The sequence below is a fragment of the Grampus griseus genome, assembly GCF_964374135.1.
Source record: "Grampus griseus genome assembly, chromosome: 8".
Taxonomy (NCBI): Eukaryota; Metazoa; Chordata; class Mammalia; order Artiodactyla; family Delphinidae; genus Grampus; species Grampus griseus.
Window position 1 is genome coordinate 27,308,790 of NC_139002.1, and position 15,024 is coordinate 27,323,813.

The window sequence follows — 15,024 nt, forward strand, 5'->3', positions numbered from 1 at the left end:
TACTCTCTCTTCAAGGCTTTGCACATGCCGTTCCCTCTACCTTCCATGTTTTTCCCTCAAAAAGCCACACAGCTTCCTCATCTCTTTCAAGTTTCACTCAAATAATACCTTCTCAGTGAGACCTTCCCTGAGCATCCCATTTAAAAATTAAATTTAAAAAAATGTTTAAAAAGTAAAACCTATATCCCCAGTGGTTAGTATGTGGTAGGCATTCCGTAAATATTAATTCAGTGAATGAAGGACAATCACTTGTGCCCCATTAGCTGTGACATTCACAACTATCAGCACTAAGCATCTCTTCTTGTCTCTAGCTTCTCTTGGGGAGCATAAAATGACATGTGTAGATTTGACGGTTTCAAATCCAGAACTGGAGTGAAATCTCCATGTGACTTCGGAATCAAGACTACAATCTTTGGAACAACAGCAACAATGAAAATGCAGGTACCCACCTGAATTTGTTTTTATTTTAACAAATCAGGATGATAAAAAATACACAAAAACCTTATAACTACCATCTATATCTGCACAATTTTATATGAGAAAACATTTTAATTCTAAAAGAGTAGGAAAGATACAGTTTTAGAATAAGGAACGTTTCTTCAAATTAAAAAAATTAGCTTCACAGAAACTCTCTACAATCTCTTGATTTTGTCTCCTGTGCTCACTATGGTAGGTGGATCCATAAGAGACATGAACTTTGGACTCCAGACTTGCAATCCTGCTGTGAATGAGTCCCAACCATCCACAGACAGAGCAGGCTCCCTCTGCCCACAAGGCTGCAAGACAGAACAATGCCTGTGTCTTCACTTTATTAAAAGACAAAGCTAAGGGTTTAAGAAAAGGTTTTGGGGTTAAGATGTTGTATATAAAAACAAGAGTGAAAATTTTAAGACTTAAGGACTTTTCTTGGGAATACTCATTCTTTGTATGTAGGAACAAGAGTGAAAATTTTAAGACTTGAAAACTTTTCTTGGGAATGCCCATTCCGCATTCCTTTTGCAGTTCAAGTATCTGAATGTTGACTTATTTGACTTTACCAAAGAGAATTGGTAGAATTCTGGTAGAATTTGGGAAATTCTCATACTCCACTGTCTGACATACTCCACTTAGTATGATATTCTCTAGGTCCACCCACATTGCTGCAAATGGCAATATTTCATTTTTTTTATGGTTGAGAGGTATTCCATGATAGATGGATAGATAGATAGATAGATAGATCAATCAATAGATAGATAGATAGATTATAGATATAGATAGATATAGGTATAGATAGATATCACATCTCCTTAAACCAATCATCTGTTGATGGGGACTAAGGTTGTTTACATGTTTTGGATATTATAAATAATGTTGCTGTCAGACAGTATGTCAGACAGTGTAGTATGAGAGTTAAAGAGAAACCATTAAAACATATAGGAGGAATGTTAATCATCTGAATTTTGCTTTGGAGCAGATTGGAAGCTTAAGAAGCCCAAAACAAAATTCAAATTTTTAAGGCTTCTTAATAAATAAACAGTAATTTCTACACAGGTTGACTCCTTTGCTTGCTTTTAAAGCTTTCCATAAGACATAGAGGGCAACAGTATATGTTTTGAGGATTTAGGATGCTTAATTATGAAAAGGTCTAAAAGGTAAGAAAAGGTCAAACCTCTTGGTTAATAATTGATAATGAACAATGTATGAAACCACAGGCACATTAAAATGGAGGAGCAGTTCAGATTTCAATTTCTTTATAAGACTGGCTTTCTAACTAATACACAGTTTTCACCATATTTTGAGTCTGTGAGATGTTTGTACTTTTTGATGTCACAAGTTAAACTTACAGATGATATACTGAAGTTGAGAGCTTCCTTGAAACAATTTTGGGGTATATTATAATATTGTAAAGAAACTGCATCGTTCAAACCTTCTACATACATGTGAACGCAGCACATCACCACTAGTATTCTACAACATATCAGGATCCATTATGCTGTATTAATAAGGCATTCTAAATGCTGTGGGTATATGCTGCAGGTATATTTGGAAATTTCTATCAAAACAAATTATTTCATGTTCACCTATCATATTATGCTTATTAAGTTCCCCCATGAGTTATGTTGTCAATTTTGAGGGACAGTACTGGAACTTGAAACATAATAATGTACTTATGGACCATTTATTAGTGGCTTATACATTGTGGAAGAATACATATGTTTTAGTGTCAATAACAGGGTGATGCACTTTGTTGTGGGTAATAATTTGGTTATTAAATATTTTAAACAGCTTCAGCGACAAAAAGCTTGTGTTCAAGAGTTTATAATGGAAAAAGAACATTAGTTTAATTTATGAAAAGAAAAATCTATTGACTTAAAATGAATTAGAGTTTTCATCTTTTTCAGATATATCCCCAGGAGTCGGGATTACTGGATCACACGGTAGCTCTATTTTTAAGTTTTTAAGAAACGTAGGTATTGTTTTCTATATGGTCTGCACCAATGTATATTCCCACCAATAGTGTAGGAGGGTTCTCTTTTCTCCATGCCCTCTCCAATATTTATTATTTGTAGACTTTTTAATGATAGCTATTTTGACTTGTGTAATTCAAAAAAATACATGCACCCCAATATTCGCAGCAACATTATTTATAATATCCAAAACATGTAAACAACCTTAGTCCCCATCAACAGATGATTGGTTTAAGGAGATGTGATATCTATCTATACCTATATCTATCTATATCTATAACCTATCTATCTATCAATCTATCTATCTATCCATCTATCATGGAATACCTCTCAACCATAAAAAAAATGAAATATTGCCATTTGCAGCAATGTGGGTGGACCTAGAGAATATCATACTAAGTGGAGTATGTCAGACAGAGAAAAACATTATATGTTATCACTTATATGTGGAATCTAAAAAGTAATACAAATTTATCTATATACAAAACAGAAACAGAGAAACTTATGGTTACCAAAGGGGAAAGGGAAGGAGAGAGGGATAAATTAGGAATATGGGATTAACAGATACAAACTATTATACATAAAATAGGATTTACTATATGGCATAGAGAGCTATATTCAATATCTTATAATAGCCTATAATAGAAAATAATCTGAAAAATATATGTATAACTGAACCTCTCTGCTGTATACCCAAAACTAACCTAATATTGTAAATCAACTATACTTCAGTAAAAAAAAAAAAAAAAAAGGAAAAAATGAATAAAAGTCTTCAGGGTTTTTAATCTACTATTCAAAGTAAATAAGAATTATTTGAAATGTCATAATGTTATCTATCTATAATAACTTGTGAAATATTAGTTAAATTGTTTTAAAACATAGAACTTTTGTTTTGACAGTAATAACAAAACAATCTAAAAAGACTTATATAGCATTAGCTAATTTAGCACTTGTAAAAAGTTCAGATAAGGTAGGCCCAGGTTTATATTTCCCTTAACTATTAATGAAATTTTGCTAGAAAATAATATTATTAAAATAAAATAATAAATTAAAGCTGATTATAGTTAAAAATATATTTTAGACAAATTTCTTTATAAGATGATTATGGAAATTATAATATTCTGATTAAAATTATATTAGATAAACATTTCTGTATAAGACAATAGTTATGATCATTATAAATAATGGTTATGTATATTATAGAAAACCTCTGAGGAGTTCTATTTGCTCACAGCGGTTGGTCAACAGCATGGTATTGAATATGCTTGATTCACATAAAATTTTATTTTTGTTAAAATGTTCTGTAACACTGATTTATGATTATTTCACATTATTGAAGTTTGAATGTATTAGAAAAAAGTCTACCTCCATTATTTTTACTAGACTTTCAATACTTGATATTTTTAAGATAGATTTTAAAAAAGAAACTAATAATATATTAACTTATACCCACCCATTTATCATTACACCTTTGAATACGGGGGATGGAGGGAGTTATGATTATTCCCATTTCACAAATAGAGAAGTTGATTATAGGAATTATGTATCAACCATTATTAACAAACTAGAGATAAAGCTAAGTGTGTAATTTGGGATCCTTATTTTCAATCTTTCATCCATTAATTCTTATAAATTATTGACTGTGCTTATATAAGATTTTGACACAGTATCCCATACAAACATGTGATACATTTTCAAGGAAGAATGATATCTTTTCTGTTTTATAGCCAAATAAAATGAGATAGAGATTAAATGACTTGAAAAAAGATAAAAAGGGAAACCATTATCAGAATAGAAACAAGAATTGAGAGAATCTTGTTTCTTCGGTATCCATTCTTTCAATAAATATTTATTGAACACCTTTCTATATTTAGATATAGTGATTTAGACTTGAGAAATAAAGAGAAATAAAACTGGCCCATGCCCATGAACAGTTCACACTGTATCAGGAGGGGCAGGAATCCTCCTCTATAGTAGGAAAGATGACATGTATATAAATAACTTTCCTACAAGGCTGAAATTAGTAGATATAATTTGAGAGCTCTAGATACACTACTGTAAAATTTCAGTAACAATAACTTCTTTTTCTAGAGTGAGTAGAATCTTCCATATGTATATCTTTATAGCATCAGAAAGGAAGGAAACTAAGCTATAGCAGTAGATGGCAGGCTGGAGGAAGCCTGTATATGGATGGGGTAGGATGAGGGCCTTGTCTCTCAAAATGGGTATGGGGACATGGGAGACACTGAAGAAGCATATGAAATACAGTTAAGTAGCAAGAACTAGAAAAGTTCCCGAAGAAGAAAGCTGTGCTAGTAGGAACCTGAATGTCAATTTCATGGAATGGTCATGTTTCAGGGGTCTGTCATTAGTCGCTATCCTGTCCCCAGGAGAGAGGCAATATTTTCTTCAATGCAGTAGTTCTTTGAGTTGACACAGGAAGCAGTGCTTCTGCTTCAGGTAGATTTGAGACTGTTTCAGGGGTCAGATGAGGGTCAACTCTTCTGTATCTTTTTAATCAATACTCCTTAGATCATTCTGCATAGCCAGAACCAGAACTCCACAGGCAAGCATTTATCTGGGAACCTGGGGAGTATAAGGTATGTATCTATAAAGTAGTGGGCTGGGCTTGTGAGCTCCACAACAGAAGAAAATGCATTATTTTACACAGAATGAAATAGGCCTGTGCCTATTAACACATGCCACATCATCATGTAGAAAAGGTTCATATTATTGCTTAATTTGTAGAAATGGAAATTCCAGGTTTTAATTTAAAACTTAAAACATTTTAACTCACAAAAAGAGAACCGTAATTATTTAGTTAGGTGATTTTTATCTTTATTAGAAAATAATACTCATTTTTTTTACCTTTACCGTTTAGCGAGCATTTTAATCAAAGTTTAATTTATTTTAATGATCAAAACCTAGTGTGATTTTGAAAATTGCCAGAAATTGGTCAATCATTTTGAAAACAATCTAAATAAATTGTCTTCAGTGTACTGGGAAGATAAGTGATTGTAATAGAAACAGAGTGAATTACTCTGTCTTGTTTTCTCACTCAGCACTGCAATTCACAATGATATGTAGCTCTTATTTGGAAATCATAATATGCTAACACTCTAATTTGTAATATTTTTGACTTAATTAAAAGATAGTAACAATAAATATCATACTAGACCTTAAAAATCAGGCAAAATTCAGGAATTCCTGATTGAAAACATTTCTTCATACCATGAGAACCTACTCCATGGCAGTATGGAATGCACTTATTGATTCTGGATTGAGTTCCACAGAATGCTTCTCTTTTCCCTTTTGATTTGTAGATCTAGTCTCTTTCTGTCCTGTATTAATCTCACCTTCAGCAGTTGTACTTACTGTTCTACCTGACTGAGAATATGAAAGACATCTGGAAGGATGTCCTTTAAGCACTCCCTAGCATGTGAATCTAGACTGTGCTCCTTGCCCTTTCCTCAATAATGGAGGGATTACTGGAAGGTGCACCTTCTTCTCTCTAATGTCAATGACGCCAGCTGTGGTCTTGGATATAGCATGTGAAGATCCAAAATGGTCCTAAGGTGTCTCTGGGAACATCCTCGCTAGTGGGAATCACTAATTTTAACTATGTCATCTGAGTCATCCTGCTGCTAGTTCAAGAATATTATGCAAATATTTTTGGAGTATGGATTATCACATATATAAAATATAAAATCAAAGTTATCAGTATTAAAAGTAATGCACACACATAATAAATTCATCCTTGTATATCACTTAAGACTATTTCTCAAAATGTTATTTTCAGATCATCTACATCAATATTACCCAGTGTGCTTGTTAAAAAGAGTATACTTGGGCTCTACACCAGACCTACTGAATCAGACCCTCGGGGTGTGGGACTCATAAGCTCCCCATGTGATTATTATGGAAAATAAAGTTTGAGAGTCATTGACTTAATATGATGGCAAAGGTAATATTAGCTACGAGTGCTCTGAAGTTGAAACCTAAGGTGAAGAAAAGTGTCCATAATATGAAGGAATATTTGCCAAAGCAAGGAACCCAGAGTAAACATAGGGCAATGGCCTCATGGGGAGGATAGGAACTCCACCAATCATCTAGTCCATGCTCTTGATATCACTGTACAACCTCACGATTACTTTCAGTTCAATGGCTAAAAGTTTTGAGTCACCACTCCATCTCTTTGGACAGTCTTCTCACTGAAATTAAGTGAGGTGGTCCCAATATTAGCTCCTCCCCCCACCGCTCAGAAGATAAGTAAGTCAAATAGAGCAAGTCAGCATCCAGTACTTTCTCCTTTCTCTTTTATGCTCTGGGTCTGGTGAAAAGGAGGAGGGGAGAGGAATATAAAAAAATTGCTGCTTCAAGAGTCCCATGTTGCGATGACTAATTACTTTCCCTTTCTACCAGCCTAGGAGCTTAACTTTTTATTATTGAGAAAAGCTAAGAGAATATTATTGAGCTGAAATTCTATTAATTCACAATATATTTTTGTTATCACTTTTATCCCCTTCTTCTCCCTGATACTCAAAATCTCCTTTTAACAGCTCTAACCTTCTATCCTCAAACATACTGAGACCCTTCCATCTTGATAAACTGTTTATCTTTCCCCCCTCTTACCTTAATTAATTACTGTATTATTTTTCTTCTTTCTTTCATTACCAATCTTCTCAAATGCCTAGTGTTTACCTGCTGAACTCATTTTCTTGCAACCCACTTTATTTCTACCCCCCCACTTTAAAGACACCACTCTCAAACAACAATGGTCTCTGCTTTTCTAAATCAAATGACTTTCACTCTTCTTCATGTTGATTAAAAGCTATAAAAGAATTATGCAGTTTAATATGTATCATCTGGGAATCCATTGGCCAAACTGTTAATTGATCACAAGTATTAGTGTGATATTTAATAAAAGCCCATGGATTTGTCAATCATTATTTGCACATAATTGGTTACATTTCATCACCATTTGATTCTGCCCACTGTTGCATTCATAGCTTTATTTCTAACTCATTAAAATGGAGGATGAGAATGCAAAATCATAGTATAGTATAATTTAAATAAAAATCACATCACATACATCTGTGTTTAATAGACTGTACAATTTACAATATTTTTTGTATTATTTGTATATTATATATAAATTTGTAAATATTTACAAATCAAATATTTACTAATGTATTAGTAAAAACCACATCATGTAATGAATGCATCCCTCATGTGTAAATCAAATTTTATAATCTGATTGTGGGATATTTTAATTTATGAAGAACATTCTCCACTTAAAATTTGTCAACATAATAAATCTTTTTGATTTGTTTTGCTCAAATTTTTAAATTTTTAAGTACAATGTTTAATAATAAAGTTAAAAATATTTTTAAAAAATTTAAATATATTATAAAATACATGGAGTAGACAATAACATATTTCAGCTCTTTGGATTTTCAGTTTAATATTAACATTTCTAGAAATAGAAAGTAAGAATTACTTTGTATTTTATGATAAAAGATAAATAATTAGAAATCTTAAATATCCCCCAATTTCATACATATATTGATCAGAAATTCTTGAATCAAATGCACTACACTAATGTATTTATTAGGATGATGTTAAAACTTATTGAAGACTATTTGCAGCAAGTTGAAATTTAAACAATCAGCCTGAATAGGTTTTCTGTTTGTTAGAACATCAACTTGATGCAGGTATATTCAAGGACTGCATGTCTGCCTGAACCCCCAGGAAACTGAACTTATCCCTTAAGGTCACACAGCATGGTAGCTAAAAAAGGTCTTTATGTAGCAGGACTATAATACTTACATCTGCAAATTTATTTAAATAACTCTTTAGATTTCACTGCATATTTCTAGGTGAAAACCATATTTTCCATAACTCTTTGATTCACTTAAGATCTTTTCTATCTTCTTATCCTTAAAATGCTAGCATGCTTCCCACAGAGAATATTAGCATTGCTCTCCCCAAACACATTTCATTAGTGGGGACAGCATGCTACCATGTCATTCTCCATTTAGAGACTCTGTACTCAAGCCTGTGCTGATTTTAACATGGAATGGTCAGAACTTTGTAATGGATAGGGCCATGTGTATAAACAGCATATGTGGGATAATTTGGGCTCTGAGCCCTCATCTGTCCTTAAATACTTTCCCATTGATCTTCCATTACATTTGCACAGATTAATTTACCATGTTAATAGTTATTATCTTGGATAATTTAGATATTATGAAAAGATTGAAAAATTGAGATATGGAAGATGGAGTGTGTGTGTGTGTGTGTGTGTGTGTGTGTATGAACATAAAGACAGCAACCTCTGGAACAGTGTCAGCTCTTCTGTTCCTCCTCTAATTTTTTCTGACTATGATATGCTCAGATATTCCTACTGGCACATCATAATATCCTGTATTTCCCAAGTCAGGACAATTACAATACTTTATTATAACTATTCTTTACATTGACTATATTGAACTAGTCAATTAATCAACATATGAATTAAAATAAAGTATTTTATAAATGGAGACTTAACAGCCAGGAATTATGTTTATAGAAACACAAAATGAATGTAATAAATATTAATCATGTAAAAATAGTAACATAACAAAAAAATTTGAAGATGGTTGGAGATAGGTAGGAGAAAATGTAAGGGTACTATGTACCATGGCTTATATAGCACAAAGCCAATCAGCACCTTTTAAATAAAACATATAAGGGGACCAAAAAGGTGGAGTAGGAGGATATGGAACTCACCTTCCCCCACAAACACATCAAAAATGCATCTACATATAGAACAATTCTCACAGAAAACAAACTGAAAACTAAAACTGTATAGAAGAAATCCTATACAACTAAAGCTGCAAGAAATATTTCCACAAAACAAGGTAGGATGGGGAAAAAAAGGCATTAGATTGGGACCTGTGCCCCTGGGAGGGATCTGTAATGAAGAAGTAGTATGTATGGACAGATCTGAGCCCCGGGGAGTGAGCAGGTCAAGCCACAACCTGGGCATCACAGTCCTGGGGTCCTGCATGGAGGAGATGAGAACTTTGCCTGCTGGGAGAACCACTGGGATGGAGGAAAGGTCTAGGGAAGCCGAAACTGTATTTGTGAGGAGTGCCTGCAAGCTGCTTTGCCAACAATCAGGGCAGAGAGAGTCTTGCACTGGTGGCTGCCACCTCACCACAACCCCCAATCTGAATGGGGTAAACACACTGGCCCCACTCACTCCCCAACACAGACTTGCACTAGGTCTGGGATAAATACAACAGAGAAAGGGACGAGATTTTGCACTACTTCTGAGTAGAACCAGGACACATCCACAGGCAGTGCATAGGTCCTCTGTGACTGCATGAGCCTTACTTGTTTCAGCAGACCCCTTCTCTGACAGTACAGCAACAGCCATGGAGCAGGGAGGAAGTCTCACCTCACATCCTGAACAAGCTTTAAATTCCCCACCACCAACCACATACTCTGTCAAAGGGATAATAGCCAGCACACACTGAAGAAAGATGCATCTGGCATCCATAGTAAAACCAGCACTCACAACAAAGACATTAGACACACACAGTCTAGACAGGAATGCTCCCACAGAAAAACACCCCTTCAAGACCACAGTAGACAACTGTTTCTCCAAAATGCACAGAGACAGAGAAAGTTAAGTAAAATGAAAAGACAGAGGAACTACTCTCAATGAAAAGAACAAGAGAAATCCCCTGAAAGAACAGATAATGAAACAGAACTCACCAATCTACCAGACCCCAAGTTCAAAGAGATGGTAATAAAATCCTAACTGAATTAAGAAATATTATCTATAGAAATGCAGATCACTGTAACAAGGAACACGAAACTATAAAGATGAACCAATCAAAAATAAATAATTCTGTTGCCAAGATAAAAACCAATCTAGAAGCAATGAATAGCTGATTAAATAAAACAGAAGAAAGAATAAGTGATCTGAAAGATGGAATAATGGAAATCACCCAATCAGAGCAGCAGACAGAAAGACAAATGAAAAAAATAAAAGCAACATATAAAATATATGGGATAATATAAGGTTGCCAACATATGGATAATAGAGGTTCCCCTAGGAGAAGAGGGGATCCAAAAGCTATTTGAAGAAATTATGGCTGAAAAGTTCCAAAATCTAAAGAAGAAAGCAGATATCCAGGTATAGGAAGCACAGAGTGTCTCAAAAAGATAAACCCAAACAGACCCACACCAAGACATACCGTAATTAAAATGGCAAAATTTAAAGATAAAGAAGATTCTAAAGGCAGCAAGAGAAAACCAAAAACTCAGTTACAAGGGAACTCCCATAAGGCTATCAGCTGATTTCTCCACAGAAACCCTGCAGGACAGGAGGGAGTGGCATGATATTTTCAAAGTCATGAAAAGGAAAAGTCTGCAACATAGAATATTCAACCCAGGAAGATTATCATTTAGAATAGAAGAAAAGAGAAAGAATTTCTCAGAAAAGCAAAAATTAAAAGAATTCAGTCATACTATTCCTACCCTAAAAGTAATGCTGATGGCTCTTCTCTAAATGGAAAAGAAGCAAGAATCTGTAGGAATGGGAAAATTACAGTGGGAAAGGCAAATATATGAAAAGATTGAAGATCACTTAAATACATCAGTACATAGATTAAAAAAACATTTAAAAATTTGTAAAAATGATTACAACTATGATAAACAGTAACAGGATAAGCATGAAGATATAAAATAGGACATCAAAATCACAATATTGGGGGAGTATAAAAATGTAGATCTTTTAGAATATGTTTGAAATTGAATGACTATCAGTTTAAAGCAAGTATGGATCAACATACCTGAACTCCATGGTGACCACAAATCAAAAACATACAACAGATACACAAAAACCAAAAAGAAAGGAACTCAAGCACACTACAAAAGAAAATTATCAAACCACAAAGGAAAAACAAAGAAGAAAAAATGAACAAAGAACTACAAAAACAACTGGAAAAGAAGGATTAAAATGACAATAAATACATACCTATCAATAATTGCTTTAAATGTCAATGCACTAAATGTGTCAATCAAAACACATAGAGTGGCAGATTGGTTAAAAAATAAAACAAGAGCATGAAATATGCTGCCTACAAGAGACTCACTTCAGTGCAAAAGGCACACACAAACTGAAAGTGAGGGGCTTGAAAAAGATATTTCATGCAAATGGAAAATGACAAGATATTGGAGGTAGCTATACTCATATCAGACAAAATAGACTTTAAAACAAAAAATTATAAAGAAAGGCAAAGAAGGGCATATAATGATAAAAGAATCAATATAAGAAGAGGATATTACACTCATTAACATATACATACCCAATCTAGGAGCACCTAAATATATAAAACAAATACTAACAGACATAAAGGGAGAAATTGACAATAATACACTGATAGTAGAATTTAACACTCCACTGACTTCAATGGCCAGATGATCCAGATAGAAAGTCAACAAGGCAACAGAAGTTATAAATGACACAATAGACCAGTTGGACTTAATTGACATCTACAGGACACTATATCCCACCAAAACAGAATACACATTCTTTTCAAGCACAAATGGAATGTTATCTAGGATAGACCACATACTAGGTCACAAAACAAGCCTCAACAAATTTAAGAGGATGGAAATTATTTTAAGCATCTTTTCTGATTACAACAGTATGAAACTAGAAATCAGCCACAGAAAGAAAAATGAGAAAAGAATGAACACATCGAGACTAAACAACATGCTACTAAAAATCCAATGGGTCAACAATGAAATTAAAGAAGATATCAGAAAATACCTTGAGAAAAACAAATATGAAAACATGAATTTATAAAATCTATGAAATGCAGCAAAAGCAGTTCTAACAGGGAGGTTTGTAGTGATACAGGCCTTCCTCAGAAACAAGAAAAATCTGAAATAAACAACCTAACCTAACACCTAAAAGAATTAGAAAAAGAAAAACAAACAAAATCTAAAGTCAGCAAAAGGAAATAATTAGGATCAGAGAGGAATCAAATACAATAGAGCTAAAAAAATAATAAAAAGGATCAATAAAACCATGATCTGATTTTATGAAAAGATAAACAAAATCGACAAACCACTAGCAAGGCTCACCAAGAAGAAAAGTGAGAGGACCCAAATAAGCAAAATAAATAATGAAAGAGGAAGAAATAGTAACAATACAACAGAAATATAAAAAAAAAATCATAAGAGAATACAATAAACAGTTATATGCCAACAAATTGGTCAACCTAGAAGAAATGCACAAGATTCTAGAAACATGCAGCCTGCCAAAGTGACTCAAGAAGAAACAGATAATTTGAAAAGAAATCACTAGAAGTGAAATAGAATCTATAAAAAAAAAAAAAAAAAAATCCTTGCAAGCAAAATGGCAGATGGCTTCACTGGGGAATTCTACCAAATATACAGATAAGAACTTATACCTATCCTTCTCAAACTATTCCAAGAAATTGAAGAGGAGGGAACACCCCCAAATTCATTCTATAAGGCCACTATCACCCTGATACCAAAATCAGACAAAGACAGTATAAAAAGAGAAAATTATAGGCCAATATCTTTGATGAATATAGATGCAAAAATCTTCAACAAAATGTTAGCAAACTGATTCCAGCAATATATAAGAAGGATCATACACGTGATCAACTTGGATTCATTTCAGAGTTGCAAGGATGATTCAACATATACAAATCAATCAATGTGATACACCACATAAACAAAAAGGATGACAAAACTACATGATCATCGCAACAAACACAGAAAAAGTATTAATATTTGACAAAATTTAACATCTGTTCATGATAAAAACTCTCACCAAAGTGGCTATAGAGGGAACATACCTCAATATAATAAAGGCCATTTATGACAAATCTGCAGCCAACATAATATTCAATGGTGAAAAGCTGAAAGCCTTCCCACTAAATTTGGGGACAAGACCAAAATACCCACTCTCACCACTTCTATTCAACATAGTATGGAAGTCTTAGACACAGCCACCAGACAAGAAAAATAATAAAATGTATCCAAATTAGAAGGGAAGAGATAAAACTGTCACTGTTTGCAGTGACATGATACTCTATATAGAAAACTGTAAAGTCTCCACACAAAAACTATTAGAATTAATAAATGAATTCACCAAGTTAACAGGATATAAGAATAATATACAGAGATCTGTAGCATTTCTTTACACTAATAATGGAATATCAGAAAGAGAAAGTAAAAAAAGAAAAAAATCCCATTTAAAATCACGTCAAAAAAAACACACCTAGGAATAAAGTTAGCCAAGGAGGTGAAAGACCTATACGATGAAAACTATAAAACATTGATAAAGGAATTTGAAAATGATTCAAAGAAATGGAAAGATAGCTTGTGCTCTTGGATCAAAAGAATTTGTATTGTTAAAATGGCCAGAAGCAATCTACAGATTAATACAACTTTATCAAAATATCTATCACATTTTTCACAGAGCTAGAACAAATAATCCTAAAATTTATATGGGATAACAAAAGACCCAGACTTGCCAAAGCAATCCTGAGGAAAAAGATCAAAGCTGGGCTTCCCTGGTGGTGCAGTGATTGAGAGTCCGCCTGCCGATGCAGGGGACACAGGTTCGTGCCCTGGTCCAGGAAGATCCCACATGCCGCGGAGCGGCTCGGCCCGTGGGCCTGTGGGCCATGGCCGCTGAGCCTGCACGTCCGGAGCCTGTGCTCCGCGACGCGAGAGGCCACAACAGCAGGAGGCCACAGCAGTGAGAGGCCCGCGTACCGCAAAAAAAAAAAAAAAGATCAAAGTTGGAGGTATAACACTTCTTGCCTTCAGGCTATACTACAAAGCTACAGTAATCAAAAGTTTGTGGTATGGCAGAAAAAACAGACATAGATCAATGGAACAGAATAGAGAGCCCAGAAATAAACCCACGCACTTATAGTCAATTAGTCTACAACAAAGGAGACAAGAATACACAATGGAGAAAAGACAGCCTCTTTAACAAGTAGTGTTGGGAAAGCTGGACAGCTACATGCAAATCAATGAAACTAGAACACTAGAACACTTCCTCACACCATATACAAAAATAAGACCCAAATGGTTTAAATACAAGACATGACATCATAAAACTCCTGGAAGAGAACATAGGCAAAACATTCTGTGACTTAAATCACAGCAATATTTTTGTAGATCAGTATCCCAATCCAAAAGAAATAAAAGTGAAAATAAACCTATGGGACCTAATTAAACTTAAAAGTTTTTGCACAGCAAAGAAAACCATCAACAAAATGAAAAGACAACCTATGGAATAGGAGATAATATTTGGAAATGATGCAACTGACAAGGGGTTAATATCCAAATATACAAACAGCTCATATAACTCAATATCACAGAAACAAACAACCCAATTGAAAAATGGGCAAAAAACCTAAATGGACATTTTTCCAAAGAAGACATGCAGATGGCCAACAGGCACAGGAAAACATTCTCAACATTGCTAATTATTAGAGAAATGCAAATCAAAACCACAATGAGGTATCAC

General features: G+C 33.9%; 1 protein-coding gene across 3 annotated transcripts in view; it reads right to left on the bottom strand.

The window, feature by feature from the left end:
• The window catches only part of GRIA4 (glutamate ionotropic receptor AMPA type subunit 4), a gene marked incomplete at both ends in the record, with an annotated part of 512,633 nt that overhangs the window by 221,643 nt on the left and 275,966 nt on the right, over positions 1–15,024 (bottom strand). The gene's annotated exons all lie outside the window — the stretch shown is intronic.